The 17,707-nt window shown below is 39.5% G+C and overlaps 1 protein-coding gene across 5 annotated transcripts in view; it reads left to right on the top strand.

Annotated features, from left to right (window-relative positions):
* Nucleotides 1–17,707, top strand: part of DIAPH3 (diaphanous related formin 3) — a 527,980-nt gene that overhangs the window by 449,999 nt on the left and 60,274 nt on the right. The gene's annotated exons all lie outside the window — the stretch shown is intronic.

Genomic DNA, 17,707 nt, shown 5'->3' on the forward strand with positions numbered 1-17,707 from the left:
CCCTCTTTCTTTGAAAATTTTCAATCTTTTTATAGAAAAGATAGTTTGTATGAGACACCTTTATCAACTAAGTACATTTTATTATCATCATTGATTTCTAGCCTCTAATCTTTAATACATTCACTGAAGAGCTGTTAGCAGTCATACATTATTATTTTTAATGTGTTTATATTTACCTCTTTGTGCCTAAGGCTAATTTTTTAAATTATTATTATCATCATTAGTATCAAATATCTAGTGAGGATAGTTAACTATCAGTTGGAAACTGAAATCCTAAGACAGGGAGAGTCCAAAAGATCAGCCCTCTTCCAAGTGAGGGGCTGCAAGATCAGCCACCTGGAGAGTGTGCCTCTGGATCTGTGCCTCAGTGGAACAGGAAGAAACGCTTAAGGGGTTGAGGATTCCTTGGCTGGTTAAGTGGACCAGGGGGCTCAATTCTCTCAGGAGGCCTAAAGGTATCTCATGATACCAGGATCTGTGCACACACTCAGAGCCCAGCGAGGGAACGGTCAGAGAAATGAGAGCCTTCCATTGCCTGGGGTGATGGCTACCCTCTCCCGAGGTGCTAATGTTTAGGTTAGCTAGTGGATCTGTGAACAGCATATTCAAACAAATTCAGAACTGATTCATTGATTCCTGTCTTACTGTACATGTGTGCTAGGGAAAACATCAGATACATATAAGGAATTACATATGTAAATACATATGGAGGTCGATACACATACACACACATAAAATATTATTAGTATTGGGGTAGAAATAACTGGTTTTGTACAAACTTCTATCAGTTTGGTTATATGAAATAACATATGTAAACCTATATATTCTTGCACTTCTAAACTGAAGTTCTAAAATATGTGATAGAATGGACCTTGCAATCTATCAAATATGGCAGCTATGTTTTCAAAACAAATACTTCCTCCCCAAGCTAATAATCAGGTTTGAGTTTTAATAAGTGATTGTAAATTTTTAGCAGAGAAAAGGCATTGGTCAGCAAAGTGTATGGTGGTATTTTCTTTTCTGTCTCTTACCTTTGTAATGAGGCATTTTCTTAAGTCATTTTCTGCCGTTTAAAATGGTAGTATTCGTGTTCTAGCAATAATTGTAGAGGTTTGAATTATTATAAACCTTGAATATCAATTCCTCCCCTTCTGTGACAGTTCTACCACTAGGGAAGTCAGGCTTGCAAGGTCTAATTACTGCAGCGTTTTGATATCCCCAGCCACAATATTGGCAGGAATTTAAGCCATGGTAGAATTCATTGGTGACACCGTTGTAACTAAAAAGCACAGAAAGTGTTTTCAAGCTTGTTCAGGATGGGAAAAAAAGTATCAGATGATGTCAGATAGTCGTGCTGTAGGTTCAGAAGTGCCTTGGACGATTCTAACATGAAATGCTAATTATTTGCAATAGGATGTAAACAAGGTGGCACCAAGTCTTGTTTGCAGTGACTAATGAAAGCTGTTGTACTGGACTCAGTGAGATGCAGAGCAACAGGGCAATTCATTAGGAAAACCGTGGTTGACAAGCAGCTAATGCATGCCAGTCTGAACCTTTCCTCTTGCTTCTGTTTGCTTCTATTATTTCTTCTCGTTGATAATAATAGGTCCCATATGGAAAACATATAACAAGGATAAGATGAAACTAGCAGCTAAATTTTGCCAAGCTAGGCCAAATATCTGCAGGCTGTACGTCTCCTTTAGCTTTTCTTTGCCTCTGAAAAACAACTGCCATATTAGGCTGATTGAAAATACAGCGATTTTCTAGTCAGCAAATTGCTAGTCTGAGAATTTTTCATGTTATCTCTCCAAACTTGAGCAAAACTTAACTATGCTACAAATTATTTTATTTTCCAGATATATATTACATTTCAAAGTTTAACCACATTTTCACTTCTCATACTTTAGCAGCAGGACACTTTAAACAAATAAAAATGAAAATTGCTTGATATACTGCTCTCTTCTCTGTGTTATCCAGTACATCCCTTAGTATATAAAGAAAAGTTGAAACTCTGGAATAGTTTTTCTACCTTGAATTGTATTTTCATCACAGCAACAGCAGTATAGAATACTCTTTCGATACTTGTATAGCTAAATTTCTAACATATAACTATTTAGAAAAAAAGTTATATTTTATTCCCCACAGTTGGAAAAATTAGGAAGGTGACTACCTTTCTGTGCCATTTTTAGACCTATTTCTTTCACTGATTCTCCATGACTACCATAAAGGAAAGCCAGCTCATTAGTCAGCATTTTATAGTCCTTCTCTTTTTTTGAAAGAGCTTAAGGTACCTTTTCTATTTAAAGTATGAAGAAGTAACTGAAAAGTCAGAACTGGGATTTACTTCTGAGCTCCCTGACAGCCATGAGTAAGAAAAGAAGCAGGGTGGGTTCTAGACTACCAAAGCTTGAGCTGAATTCTCTGGTCAAGAGCATGCTTGAATCTAAATTCAAGGAAACAAGACCCAGGAAATACCAAGAGTCTGAGGCAAGTTGAGAGTTTAATTTACTCTGTATTCCCCTTTAGTTAAAATGCCATGAATTAGCCGTACCAAGCTCTTTCCTTCCATCTGAAAGTATCTTAAATACTTTGGACAGTCTTGGGCTCCTAAGCTGGTATAGAATAAGAAGTGGTAGTGCATGTAAGGGATTTTCCCCCTGTTTTATCTAGGATTGACAGATAAAACACAGATGATTATTTAAATTTAAATTCTAGTAAACAATGAATCCTTTTTTTAATATCAGTATGTCCCATAAATACTTTAAGAATATAAATATATCCCTTATATTGTATGGGACATAATGACAATAAAAATATTATTCATGATTTATCTGAAACAATTGTTAATCTGAAATTCAAATTCTTGCTTTGGTAGGTCTGACAACCTTACCCACAACCTGCAAGTAAGCCTCACAAACTATAACAAGAAATTGTCCTTTTATCACAAGAACTTTCCCTTTTTTTAAATCTTTATTGAAGTACAGTTGATTTGCAATGTTGTGTTACCTTCAGGTATACAGGAAGTGACTCAGTTACACGTGTACATATATCTACTCTTTTTAGATTCTTTTGCCATATAGGCCATTACAGACTACTGAGTAGAATTCTTTGTGCTATATAGTAAACATCCTTTTTTTCCCCTTTTTTTTTAACTTTGGTTGAGACATTGATGGCCATTAATAGAAATACCATTGTTTTCTAACAAAGAGATGCTTAAAAAGGATCTTTAGATTCTACATGATAACCAAACCAAAAAGGAAACTTTTATCAAGAGACCGGGTTATTTCAAGTGAGCTATGAAAGAACACAGATTTATACACGTACCCAGAGTATAGTTAAGTTTCCAGGTATTAATAAAATTGCCAGAGAGATCGCGTCTTCTCGGAAGTTGGATGACTGCATGGCAGGACTAGATGTGGCATTATCTTAGCACTCCGTTACTCCACTAGTTCCAGGAACTAGTGGAAATCTTCAGTTTCCAGAACACACTCCTGGAAAGAAGGGTCTCACTGTACATACTGTTCTATTATCCTTGGGGTTTTAAATTCTGCATATTATTCTGGAAGTGCTTACACTAACAATCTGAACACTTCGCATCAAGGGACTGTTTAAGCATTGGCCTCTCCTCATCCTTGAACGCATGTCAGTGTCACTAAGAACATATCTTCATTCTGAGTGCGCAAGAGCAGAGTAGCATCCATTAGTCCCTGAATATTATTTTGGAGTGGTCCTTTCACTGTAGACTTTAAACTCTGCCTTGCTGTTTCTCTGCCCACAAACTGGAAGTCCATTTTTTGGAAGGGGTATTTATGTGCCGGCATGTGTTTAGATCAAGGTTCAGCTGCAGGAACCAGAATCCAGTTTAAGCAGAAAAGTATTTATAATGGCATATTAAATGCATTACAGTATCATTGGGAGAAACGAGGAGGCAATCTAGATTGAGATTTCTGAATAACATCAAAACCAGACCACAGGCTGCCAGTGCAGACGGAACTGCCTGCCGAGCTGGGGAGCGGCTGCTCTGGAACCTCACTGCCGGTCCTGACGCAGGGGCCCCATGATCCGGAAGCCCCCCATAGTCACTCTCAGCTTCAGAACTGTCCACTGCCCTTGTGGTCTGTGCCAACACAGCAGATACCCAAGTTCATGCCTTTCAGCACCCACCAAGTTAGTGACCAGATCCTTGGGACTCACCAGTGTGTCCAAAGTCACATTTGTGAGCAAAATTAGCAAAACTGTGGCCTCTACTTTACCTCCACCTTCCTAACCTTGAGCAGTTCAGAGACTGGCCAGACCAAATCACATCCAAACTGGACGTGCTTTTTGAAACAGTTCTTAGTTTTCCAGCCAGTATAACACAGGAAGGCAATGTAGTAGGTGGTTGAAATGGATGTTGAGTGTCAGTTCTCCATAACCAGGATACATAACCTTGTTTACAAGTAATCATCTTATCTCAGTAATTAATCTGCCTCCTACAGAAGGGAAAAATCAATAAAGGCCATGTTACAAGGCTCTCAGATGCTTTTTAGAAAATGTTTCTGAGGGCCTCTGTAACTTACATCATTAGTATTTTCATCTATAAGATAATATACCATTCTTGAACAGTGGCACGTTGTTTTGGGGGTTTTTTTTTTTTGGTTTTTTTTTTTCCTAGCCTTAAATTCCTAAGGGCTTTGAACACTAAGGGCTTTGAACACCGACTCTCCAACAGGGATAATGAGATGTCTTGTGGACAATGTTTTGACCACAGTTCTATGTCAAATGTAAAACCTTCTTCATGTGATTGTATCTTTATTCAGAAACATTTGCCTTGCTTTTGTTGTCAAGTGAAGTCTGACTCCTGAAAGGACAGGAGATGCCAGTGCCTTTCTAGCTGTTACTTTGATGGTGCTCAGAAACTGTTTTTCAGAACTAATCTGCCTTGACTGATTCTGCTTTGGTTCCTCCAGACACAGGCAGGTAGCCTGATGGAACTGGCTGTCCTTCCCTTTTCACCTACTGTTATGGCCGGATTGATGACCCTGGGCATGCTCAGACCTGCCCAAAAGATCTTCTGTTTATAGCACAGCCTTCTTTTCTCTGTCTTTGCCATTATTTTTCAAATGGACCCAAAGTGAAAAGGCAATGGTGAGAGGCAAATAGGACAGAATTAGTGATGGTCCAGAAACACTTAGGGCTGTTTTAGACAAACCCACATCATTGATTCACTTCATTCCTACACAGTTGTGGATATGTTGACAAATAACTTTAAAGAAACACGAGTTTACAGTTTGACTACTAAAGTATGGTTCCTCCTTTTATATAACTTGAGGAACCATTGTTGTATAAAAATCACAGAGCAGTAAATGTAATAAAAATGATCTTTATTTATCAAAATAATATTTATTACCAAGACATGAAAAATGAAACTGACAAAGTAAGTTACACATTCCTATCAATCTTTTGCAAATTTCATGTATTTGTTCAGTAAAAAGGCCTTACTTAGAAATTCCATTTGAGCTTTTCTAGTCAAATGTTCATATAAATTGGTTGTAATTGTTATCCATCCCTTTTGGGAAAATAGGTGATTTTTAAAAAAATAGAACCAAGAAAGATGTATCATAGTATAAATGTAAAATATAAATCAAAATTCTCAACTTACATAGATGTATAAAGAGTTATTTATGGAATTTTTCAGTATGAAAATTCAGCCAAGTATACAGTTAGTAAGTTGCATTCTTCTGAATTGATTTAATAGGATAAAAATTATGGGAATTAAAGCTAAGTTCCTACAATACTTCTTTAATAGCAACCCTATACCCCACCCCGCATAAATTCTTATTAAGTTTTCACTTGGGTTTGTTACATATGCTAGTCTGTCAATGAAAATGAGTTATTGGGGCAGATAAATAAATGGACTTACAATATTTGCTTACTAGCTTAAATAACTGCCTATAACTGTATTCTGCTAAGCTTTGAAAATTCTAGTCATTTTCCTCTCTGTTTGCCTAAAGTCTTTTTCATACATTCAGTTTACAGATAACAGTCAGGCACGTACAGAGAAGAACACTTGCAATGGTGATGTATTTTATGGTGTTTCGTTCATTCAGCCAGCATTTTTGAGCAACCACATGTAGAACCTTTGGTACAAAAGTGGCACAGTGTTACCTGACCTGATTTTACTTCCATGTTTTACAGAAGAAACTACTGACGTTTATATCACATTTTCCACTTTTATTAAATAAGTTATTTCCAGATTTTTATGAAAAAAATATTATTTTTTCAAATAATAAGCCTAAATGGTTTCATTAAATGTTAATAGTTTCTAATATTTCAGACATAATATTTTATTAATTTTTAGACTCTATGTTTTAACTTAATTTTGACTAAGTAAATCATTCCCATGGTTCAAATTGAGAATTTCTAAAGAAAATACAGTGAGCAGTCCCTCTCCCCCTTGTCCGTCAACCAGCCAGTTTCCCCCTTCCCAGCAAAAATGCAAATTGGTTAAGATTAGGTTCAAGTGCATATAAGAGAAGACTCAAATATCATTGACTTAAATGCTTCACTTAGAGATACTTAAAGGTCTGATGCGTATACCAAAGTTCCACAGTGTCATCGGGGACTTGGACTCCTGTCTTTTTTGTTTGCAGTTTTGTAACTTTGACCGTCAGTGGTCAGCTCTCATCCACATTGACTGTAGATTTTTGAAGGTGGTGACAGGAACATGGGTAACCGACATACAGTGCTTGTTTGGTGAGGCTCCGTCCTCTTTCCATTTTCTAGAGGCCCACATGGGGGTCCAGGGTGGGACACCACTGTCTCTTTGGCCCAGCTCTGCTGAGTCTGGCATCTGGGCATGTCTGGAGTGCCCGCCTCCTTCACAGGCACGTGTGTCTGGAATCCCAGTCTGTGCATGTGCTTGTGAATGTTGATGGTGTGCTCCCCCATCACCCTTCATTCGTGGCAGGCCTTCCACCATTCTGCTTTGCAGGAGCCGTTCTTCCAGGTCCAGGTTGGAAGAAGTGAGGGTGAGGAGTTGTCTCTAACGGTCTTTATGCTTACCGTCTTTATCCTTTAGCTTCTAGTCTCAAGGCTCCTTCCTCGTCCAGTTTGGCTCCTGGAGTGCTAGCCGTCATTTCTGTTACTCCAGGGAGGAGAAAGAAGTCAGGAAGAGCAGAAAGTGCTAGCTCTTTGTAGAGCTTTTCCCAACATCAAGAAGAGGAGATGCAGAGAAAAGTTCGGATTACAGGGGACCCATGTGAAAGAAATGCCTGTCTTGGATAGGGCATGAGCAGCTGGTGAGAAAGTGTGCCCTGCAAAGGACATCAGCAGAGGCAGCAGCAGCCAGAGGCAGGCCTCACTGATAGGATTTCACGTTTTTGTTCAGGAGCAACCTCTTTTTTTTCTTTTTTTTGGCAAGAACGTTTAAGGTTTGCTTTCTTAGCAGATTATAGTTATACAGTACAGTGTTATGAACTGTAGTCACCCTATTATACATTAGATCCTCTGACCTTATTCATTTTATTACTGAAAGTTTGTACCCTTTTACCTTTCCCTGTCTCCCCTACCCAAACCTCCCCCTACTGAAAGCACTTCTCTAATCTCTGTTTCTGAGTTTCATTTTTGATTTTTTCTTTTTTGGATCCACAGAGAAGTGATCCCATGCAATACCTTCTATCTAGTTTATTCCACTTAGCATAATGCCCTCCAGATTCATCCATGATGTCAGGATGAAATGGAAGGACTGCCTTATTTTTAAGACTGAATAATATTACATTACATATTGTATACACATATATGTATGTGTGTGTATATATATATACACACATGCCATATTTTCTTTATCCATTCATTCATTGATGGGCACTTAGGTTATTTCCATACCTTGGCTATTGTGAATAATCCTGTAATGAACATAAGAGTACAAATATCTCCTTGAGATAATAGTTTCATTTTCTTTCTAATCTTTTTGAAAATTAAAAACCAGCTCAAAGGGCTACTGTAGTGGCTTATAGCCTACCAAAAGTATTTCACAAATAATTACTTTTTTAAAAAAAGATACTACTTTTTCCCACCTTTCTCAACATTTCACTATCAAAAATTCTCAGTTACACATATTGTATAGTACATGTATTAGTGGAAGAGTTTGTTTTAAAGAGATATTATTAGAAGACAGTACCATCAGACTTTTGGAAACTTGCTTATGGTGATCTCCTTCCTTCCTGGTATCATTTTAACAGGCTCATCGCATTAAGCTAATTTATTAAGCATTTCCCATTAAGTAGCTATGAATAGGATTAGATAGTGTGTTTTATTTAGGCCAGGAACACTCTGGTGTTTATAATTTATAATGTTTTTCCTTGAATACAGCACTATCAGTATTTTTGAAAATTTGGATGGTTTGTCAAGTGCTAAACAGATTTGATTTTGAGCTATGATGCTGAAGCTGAAACTCCAGTACTTTGGCCACCTCATGCGAAGAGTTGACTCATTGGAAAAGACCCTGGGGCTGGGAGGGATTGGGAGCAGGAGGAGAAGGGGACGACAGAGGATGAGATGGCTGGATGGCATCACCGACTCAATGGACATGGCTTTGAGTAGACTCCAGGAGTTGGTGATGGACAGGGAGGCCTGGCGTGCTGTGATTCATGGGGTCGCAGAGAGTCGGACACAACTGAGTGATTGAACTAAACTGACTGATTCAAAGATAGACTTTAGAACAAGAAGAATTAAGCTTTGTAATTACAAGACTTAACACAGTACCTTCTCCAGAGGTTTAGGATCTTATTAGAGTGGTTTACATTCAGTGTTATTCTTTTTAAAGGGAGGAAAGCTGAGTGTGAGTTTTTCCTCACCACAGGTAACATGATGTCAGGAAGGCAGCCAATAGCATAACCTTGACCTTTAAGCCTGTTTCCTCACTGTAACACTGAAATAGTAATTCCAACCATAAAAGATTGTTATGAGTCTAAAAATGAATATATAAAGGACCTGGCTACTACCTGGTGCATGCTAGTTCAGTAATTACTGATTTTTCTTTCTTTCTGCAGGTAAATTTCCCTCTTGTGGTTTAGTGATCTCTGTAGAGATGATTAGAGATGAAAAGTTCAGTATGATTAGTGACATGTAGGGTTGCCCATTTTAATACTTGTCTTTTTCATAAACATTTGAAATTCAGAGGCTAGCACTTTGGAAGATATATCCTCCTATACATAATTCTCTTGGTTGCTGTAAACTCAATGGTAGTAATTTTGAGGTGGGTTATGGCTGTGTAGAGAAAAGTCACCAATGTTTCTGTTGCATGGGTAACTGGAAGCATAATGTAATCATTATGGGTCTTCCTCATGTATTTATTTGGGCCATTCTGGATGTTCTGTGACGCATGTGGGCTCTCTCTTGTTGGGGTGTGTGGGCTCTGAGCGGGTGGGCTTTAGTAGTTGTGACGCACAGGTGCGTGGGCTTAGTTGCCCCGCGGCATATGGAATCTTCCCCAACCAGGGATTGAATCCATGGCCTCTGCATTTGCAGGAATTCTTAACCCTGAACCACCAGGGAAGTCACTCATTATGGGCTTTGTGGGGGCTTTTCTATAAATACAATATTTTCAGTATATAATAGTCATTCATTACCTAATAGTAAATACATGGCCAAAAAGTAAGACTTCTCCCGAAGGGTCTGAGTGAGTAGTCGCTGAGCCTTGGCTGGACTAGGAACGTTGGGCTCTTGGATGACAGATTAAGGCAGGACTTGGAACTAGAGAAGCAACAGAGACCACAAGTTCTGTCCCAGCGGATCACTGGATGGCGCTGAAGGTGGCTGGCTGACAGACGGCTCCCTCTGTGCAGGCTGTCAAGTAAGCCCCTGAGAAGCACTTACAGATGCTTTAAGTGCTTACAGCTTAAAGCAATGCATATAGGTTAAAAACTGAAAATTTTAAAATTACACCAATATATTATGCATTTTTAACAGTTTAATGATCATAAGAGCTTTTAATTGTTTCACAAACTCAGAGTAGTTCTAGGTATTTTTTTCTTAAATTATCCCAGCCCTTTTTGGTCTTTTGAATATGTTTGTTCTGTGTTTCTGGGTGCATTTTGTGAGAGTTACTCCAGTGTGCAATTTTTTTAATTAGAATTTACTATTATTACCTTTTATTTTTTTAGTAGACACTCTTGTCACTGTAGTTACAATCATCACAAAGGAGAGATGAGGTAATAATTTGAGTCAAGTATCCCCCTGTTGGGCTTCCCTGGTAGCTCAGCTGGTAAAAAATCTGCCTGCAATGCAGGAGACCCCAGTTTGATTCCTGGGTCGGGAAGATGCCCTGGAGAAGGGATAGGCTACCCACACCAGTATTCTTAGACGATAAAGAATTCACCTGCAATGTGGGATAGCTAGGTTCGATCACTGGGTTGGGAAGATCCTCTGGAGGAGGGCATGGCAGCCCACTCCAGTATTCTGGCCTAGAGAATCTCCATGGACAGAGGAGCCTGGTGGGCTACAGTCCAAGGGGTTCCAAAGAGTTGGACACGACTGAGCGACTAAGCATAGCACAGCACGTCCCACTGGTGGTTAGATAGTTCATCTCGTTTAAAACAGAGTTCAATGAGTGAATGTATTTTATAGTGATTCTGTTAGACTCACTTATTTTATGTGTTTAGGAACTAATAGAGGGAATGTAACTTCCAAGATCAGGCTTCAAATTTCGCGTCAGCCACTTATAGTGAAACCTTCTTTGAGTTGTTTAAGCTATCTTATGTTCAGTATCATATTTATAAAATGGAAATAATAATATCTACTTCAAAAGGCCTCCATGAGTACTTGAAGCTATTCAGATGTCAAGAGTTTGGTATGCATGTTGCCTGGCAAAGAGCACTTGCCCTTGAGAGGTACCTGTATTTTTGTTGTCGACATCATTTTCATTATCATCAGTTTTGAATTAACGTTTCTTGGATGTCCAAGTCCAGCATTATTCCCATAAATTTAAGAAAAGTGGAATCATGAATATTTATGCATTTCAATATAAAAATTTTCATCAAGAGAGTAATATGGCTCTAGCCATTGTAACCCACTGCTTGAGGGTTATCTGTTGAATTACATATCTGTGCATTGAGATTTTAAATTGATATTAACATGGCTGGTCCACTTTACAGTGTAGGTTTTAAACACTCTCATCATTTTGCAAAGGGTAATCTTTAGAGGTGCTCAGTGGTGTCATCATCTTCATGCACACTTAACAAAATGCTTGCCTGGAAGTGAGCTCTATGTGTGCTCACTTATGGTGTCTTATTTACTCTTCACAGTAAGTGCGCAGGTGAAAATTATCATTCTCATATTAGATAAAGAAAACATCGGTCTTAGAGAGTCTATAAGATTTGTTCAGAGTAGTATCACCAGGTCACTCTTGGTTCCATTAAACCACCACTGTTTTTCTCAAAATGCCATGCTGTGCTGTGTTTAGTCACTCACTTGTGTCCAGCTCCTTGAGACCCCGTGGACTGTAGCCTACCAGGCTCCTCTGCCCATGGGATTCTCCAGGCAAGGATACTGGAGTGGGCTGCCATGCCCTCCTCCAGGGGATCTTCCCGACCGAGGGATCGAGCCCAGATCGCCTGCACTGCTTTGCCACGGCAGCCACCAGGGAAGCCCAAAGTGCTGTAATAGGGACAGTCTGTGGGAACGTCCTCTCCTCTGTTCACGGGGGAGCAGATTTGGTCTCAAACTAAAGAACATTCTCACAGTTGGCACAGTACAATGACAGACTGACTCCCTTAGGACAGACTGACCTCTTTCTCAGTTGTAAGATTCAAGCGCAGGCAGACTTGTTGTTTGGCAGGAATGTTATGAAAAATGCAGGTTTATGTGAATGACTGGGTTTTGTATCTAGTAAAGATCTTCCGAAACGCAAAGTTGTACCTTCTAGTGATTTGTGTCCTCACCCTTCCTCTAATCGCATGCCACATCACAAAGATTTTATCAATACTGTCACAAAGTTTCAGATCCTCACAAATAGAGAACAGATACATTAAACAAATGTTTGATTGCCTACTGTGTGTTGGGAACTTTGCTAAGCAGCTAATTTGTGATGTCTTCTGGAGGTGAATTCTGAATAATTCTTTGAGGACAGATAAATTGAGGTGTGCTCATTACCATCATAGAGAAGGGAATGGCAACCCACTCCAGTATTGTTGCCTGGAGAATTTCATGGACAGAGGAACCTGGTGGGTTACAGTCCATGGTGTCGCAAGAGTTGGACACAACTTAGCGACTAAACCACCACCACCATTAACATCTAGATAATAGATGGTAATATGATAAACAGCAACAAATAATGGATGCATGAAAGGAAAGACGACAACCATATGCCTCATATAGATAGATAAGGGGGGAAATAGGACCTGCTTCTGGCACATAAACATCTCAACTTGTAAGAAGTTTTGGTTAAAAGAAAATTATTTCACACTGCCCCTCCTCATTTGTCTCCCTGTTTTCTTATTGTATTTAAAATGAGGAGGTTCTTTTTTTTTTTTTTTTTTTTGATGGGTAGAATACCAGAAACACTTTTAGTATAAAATTAAACTGTATATTGTATGCTAGAAAATGGGATTACATGCTCTCCATACACCAGCCAGCTCCCTGAGAGCCCTCATCAGCCATCCCATGAAGCTAAGAAAGCTTAGATTTCTTGATACATAAGATAATAAATACACCTCCTATTTAAGTCACTTTAATAAGTAATATGTCTCTTGAAGTTGGAGCATCCTGATTTGGATGGGCTGAGAGAAGGAGCTCTGTGAAGGTGAAGTTGGGGATAGGACATCTTATTCAAGGAAAAGGGACAGGAGGAAAGGTAAAGATATAAATACAGAGATTTAAGATGTTGACATCTTTCTTTTAAGTAAAATTTATTTTTAGTTTAACTTTTGTATAGGCTTCAACAATGTCATTAAGGATTTGGACTTCTTTGCTCTCCATGGCTATTTTTTCTTGGGCTTATCAATTCATGCTTGCAAGGTAACTGACATCACAGCCGCACACACCCACATCCAAAGACAGATGGGTCTAGGGTACAGCTCTGTTCTTTTGAGTCTCTGCTTTCAGGAAGGAAATCTCTTTCCCAACAGTGTAGCTGCCTTCTCTGCCAGGACTAAACCATAGCCAGTGGGGAGGCCGTCTCTGCCACTAAAGAGCCCTCACCCATAGCCTTCTAGCCGCACCCCAGTGCCCTCCCTTCTTCACGTCTTTGCACTCTTTATTACATCCCTTGCTGCAGAATGTTTCTACCAAAAACAGAAATTTGATCAGGTCATTCTACACTTAGCAGTTGTTGCTGCCTTGCCTTCAGACATTGAAGGAAGTCACCTCCTCCCTGCCCTCCCCATCCCCAATCACCCTGCCCAGCATGTACATGGCGTCAGTCCTGCATGGAGTTGGGCTGGCTCAGTCCTACTGGTAAACACTTTAAGGTCATACACTGAATGTGTTTTTAGATTTCTAAAAGCAGGGACCTTCAGGATATAGCAGATGATGTATTACGTGAAGAAATAGTCATAAGTATCTGTTAAGCAAATATTTATTGTACACTTCTTATGGGTCAGACAGTGTACTTGGAATATAGGATTGAACAAAACAAACACTGTAATGTTGTCAAGGAGCCTATGATCTAGGAATGAGGACATTAAATTGAGCACGTATTTGTAAGTCAGTGTGACAGACGTTAGAAAGGCAGAGAGTGACAGAAGACTTACTAAGAGAAGGACTAACCCTACTCTGAAGGTGAGCTTCCCCAAGAAGGTTTAAATGAGAGCTGAGTGGGTCCTCGCCCGGTGCAGACGGTGCGGATGGAGGCCAGGCACGCGGAGAAGAGATGGACACTGACCGACATGTCACGACCCAGACAGGAGATGGTGGGGCGAACAGAATGGAAGCAGAGAGGACAGAAAGAGAACATGGACACAGGAGTCGTATGTGGGGAATGAACGTGTGACCTGAGCACGTGCATTCGACAGTTGTTCCCTGAGAATCGGATCAGGGCTTGGTTAGAGAAGAAAGAACGGCTTTGAGAGAGCGTGGTGCCAGCCCGCGCGTCAGTCAGCCGCTCGCTGTCGCCTGACAGAACGCTGTTCGGGCAGCACAGCCCGGGGCGCCCTGCCCTCCATCACTGTGGCCCTGTCTCGCCCTCTGTCCGCTCTGCCGTCAGTGCCAGCAGATAGAACACCTCTTACCTTTGTGGCTTGTGTCTACACTGGCTGTCTTCACTGTGACTTTTACTGTCCGCCTTCTCTCTGGTCCTTGTTTAGTGTTCCTATACTCTGTGTGTTTCATTGTCCCACAAGAGGAATTTACAGGATGAGCTAGATAATTATCAAGTCTACAGTATCCTGTAGGTCAGAGTCTCCTGCCAGTTATCCAGGGACCCATCACCACTGCTTTATGACCCAAACTGTGGAGACTTGTATTTATCTGTTTATGCAACAAATATTTTTTTAGCATTAGATTCATGCCAGTGATACACTGGGCCATGGAAAGAACTTGTGTTTTGCAGTTATTAAAATGTAGAATTCTGACTTTCCCATTCATCAAGTATGTGAACATAGGCCAAAAACTATTCTAACGGTCTCTGTGCCTTGACTTCCTTATTTCTAATATGTGTCATGAGTTGCCTGAGGATTCCATGGCATACGTCAAGGGCTCAGTTTATTATCTGTCATGAGAAATAATATAGGGGTAAGGGCGATGTTGTGAGAGCAGGAAAGGAAGTCTCTGAGGCTGTGGGAAGCGTGGTCAGGATGGAGGGGAGGGTGGGCGGTTTGATCGTGAGGTGTGACGTGCTGATAGTGGATCATGGCAACAAAACTGCCCTTGGCTGCTTTGCTCGGAAGGGCTCTGGATAAGAAGGCACTCGGAGCTTCAAGGACTGTCCGGTACAAAGGAGTTCTTAAATTTAGTTGGGCTCTATTGTTAAGAAACAAATCACTGTGCTCACTTAAACTTGGACCTTGGAGAGTGTATTTTAAGAGTTCAACGCTGAATTACTTTCACAGTTCAAGAACACTGACAAAATGACTTAAAAGTGTACAATTATCTAACTGTTTCAGAAAGTCAATTTAGGGGTGGAAAGTCTATATTAAAATGGAAAGAACAGTGCTCACTTGCATGTACTTTAAAGAGCATGTTAAAGCCCAGCTTCTTGGCCAGGGTGCCTTATAGTTGTTCAATTACATCCTCTGAGCGTTTTGTCTTTTGGACAGAACAAACTGATTTCAAAGTAGAGCTTTGTTCTCTGTAACTGTGTTGCTTAAAAACTTTCAGGCAAAATTCAGAGCTCAGTGTGAATACTCTCTTTATTTTAATTATTTTGTTAATTTTTTCTTTTGAATAGTTTTTGTGGAGGAAAATTTCTTTGAAAAAAAGATGTAGTAAACCAGTTTAAGAAATTAAATAGAATGATAATAATAGCTAACATTTATTAAGTTCTTAGTTTATAGATCAGGCACTGTGCTAAGATATTAATATTTACATGCATTAATCTCATTTAGTAATCACTATCACGAGATGAGAACCAGCCTTCTCTTCATTTTTCAGATAAAGAAACTAAAACTTAGACTGCCCCACGCTCACACAACTCAGAAGAGAGAGAGCCAGGATTCACGTCCCATGTTTCTAGCCATGTTGTTAGTTGAACAAGTTCTTTATTATTCCTTTACCCTTGTATCTTTAGCAATATTTGGATAAGGATTGAGTTCAAGTTCAGTGAAAGTTGAATTCCATACTTTTTTGAGCATTGAATCATCATTTTATTAATATATCCCTAATCTACTTCTTTGTAAATTCCATGGCTTTTTCAAATTGTAGTTTTGATTATCATGTTATGTCATTTTTTCACTAACTTTAAATGTAGAGAGTACATTTGAAATAACAATAATGACTTTTTTTGAAGTCTATAATAATGTTTGTAGATATTGTAGTTTTTTTAGCCCAAATTTTCTACCTTAACTGTCATCCGTCTGCTATTTTTCAAAAAGACCAACTTAATAAAAGTAAATATGTTAAAACCAATGACTCTATAAAATTACAGGCTCACTCTGAAATAAAAGTTATTCATTAAAAATATGAAAAACACAAGAGATATGTTCTCATTCAGATACCTTGTCTTTGACAGAGGAGGCAAAAATATACAGTAGAGAAAAGACAGTCTCTTCAACAAGTGGTGCTGGCAAAACTGGTCAGCTATGTGTATAAGAATGAAACTAGAACACTCTCTAACACTGTTCACAAAAATAAACCCAAAAGGGATTAAAGACCTAAACGTAAGACCAGAAACTATAAAACTCTTAGAGGTAAACATAGGCAGAACACTCTCTGACATAAATCACAGCAAGATCCTCTATGATTGACATTTAAAGTAATGAAAATAAAAACAAAAATAAACAAATGGGACCTAATTAAACTTAAAAGCTTTTTCACAGTGAAGGAAACGATAAGCAAGGTGAAAAGACAAGCCTCAGAATGGGAGAAAGCAATAGCAAATGAAACAACTGACGAAGAATTAATCTCCAAAATATACAAGCAGCTAACACAGCTCAATACCTGAAAAATAAACAACCCAGTCAAAAAGTGGGCAGAAGAACTAAACAGAAAGAGACTTGTTCTCTGTCCAAAGAAGACAGAGAGATGGCTAATAAACACATGAAGAGATGCTCAACATCAGTCATATTCAGTTCAGTTCAGTTCAGTTGCTCAGTTGTGTCCGACTCTTTGCCACCCCGTGAATCACAGCACGCCCGGCCTCCCTGTCCATCACCAACTCCTGGAGTTTACCCTAACTCATGTCCATCGAGTCGGTGATGCCATCCAGCCATCTCATCCTCTGTCGTCCCCTTCTCCTCCTGCCCCCAATCCCTCCCAGCATCAGGGTCTTTTCCAATGAGTCAACTCTTCACATGAGGTGGCCAAAGTACTGGAGTTTCAGCTTCAGCATCAGTCCTTCCAGTGAACACCCAAGACTGATCTCCTTTAGGATGGACTGGTTGGATCTCCTTGAAGTCCAAGGGACTCTCAAGAGTCTTCTCCAACACCATAGTTCAAAAGCATCAATTTTTCAGTTCTCAGCTTTCTTCACCGTCCAACTCTCACATCCATACATGACCACTGGAAAAACCATAGCCTTGACCAGACGGACCTTTGTTGGCAAAGTAATGTCTCTGCTTTGTAATATGTCTCTGCTCTCCAGGTTGGTCATAACTTTCCTTCCAAGGAGTAAGCGTCTTTTAATTTCATGGGAGAAATGCAAAGCAGAACCACAATGAGGTATCATCTCACACTGGTCAGAATAACCATCATCAAAAAGTCTACAAACAATAAATGCTGGAGAGAGTGTGAAAAAAAGGGAACCCTCTTACACTGTTGGTAGGAATGCAAACTACTATGGAGAACAGTGTGGAGATTCCTTAAAAAGACTAGGAATAAAACTACAATCCCACTACTGGGCATATACCCTGAGGAAACCAAAATTGAAAAAGATGCATGTACCCCAGTGTTCCCTGCAGCACTGTTTACAGTAGCTAGAACCTGGAAGCAACCTAAATGTCAGATGAATGGATAAGGAAGTTGTGGTACATATGCACAATGGAATATTACTCAGCTATAAAAAGGAATGCATTTGCATCAGTTCTAATGAGGTGGATGAACCTAGAGACTATTATACAGTGAAGTAACTCAGAAA

This window comes from Cervus canadensis, chromosome 9 (assembly GCF_019320065.1).
Source record: "Cervus canadensis isolate Bull #8, Minnesota chromosome 9, ASM1932006v1, whole genome shotgun sequence".
Classification (NCBI taxonomy): Eukaryota; Metazoa; Chordata; class Mammalia; order Artiodactyla; family Cervidae; genus Cervus; species Cervus canadensis.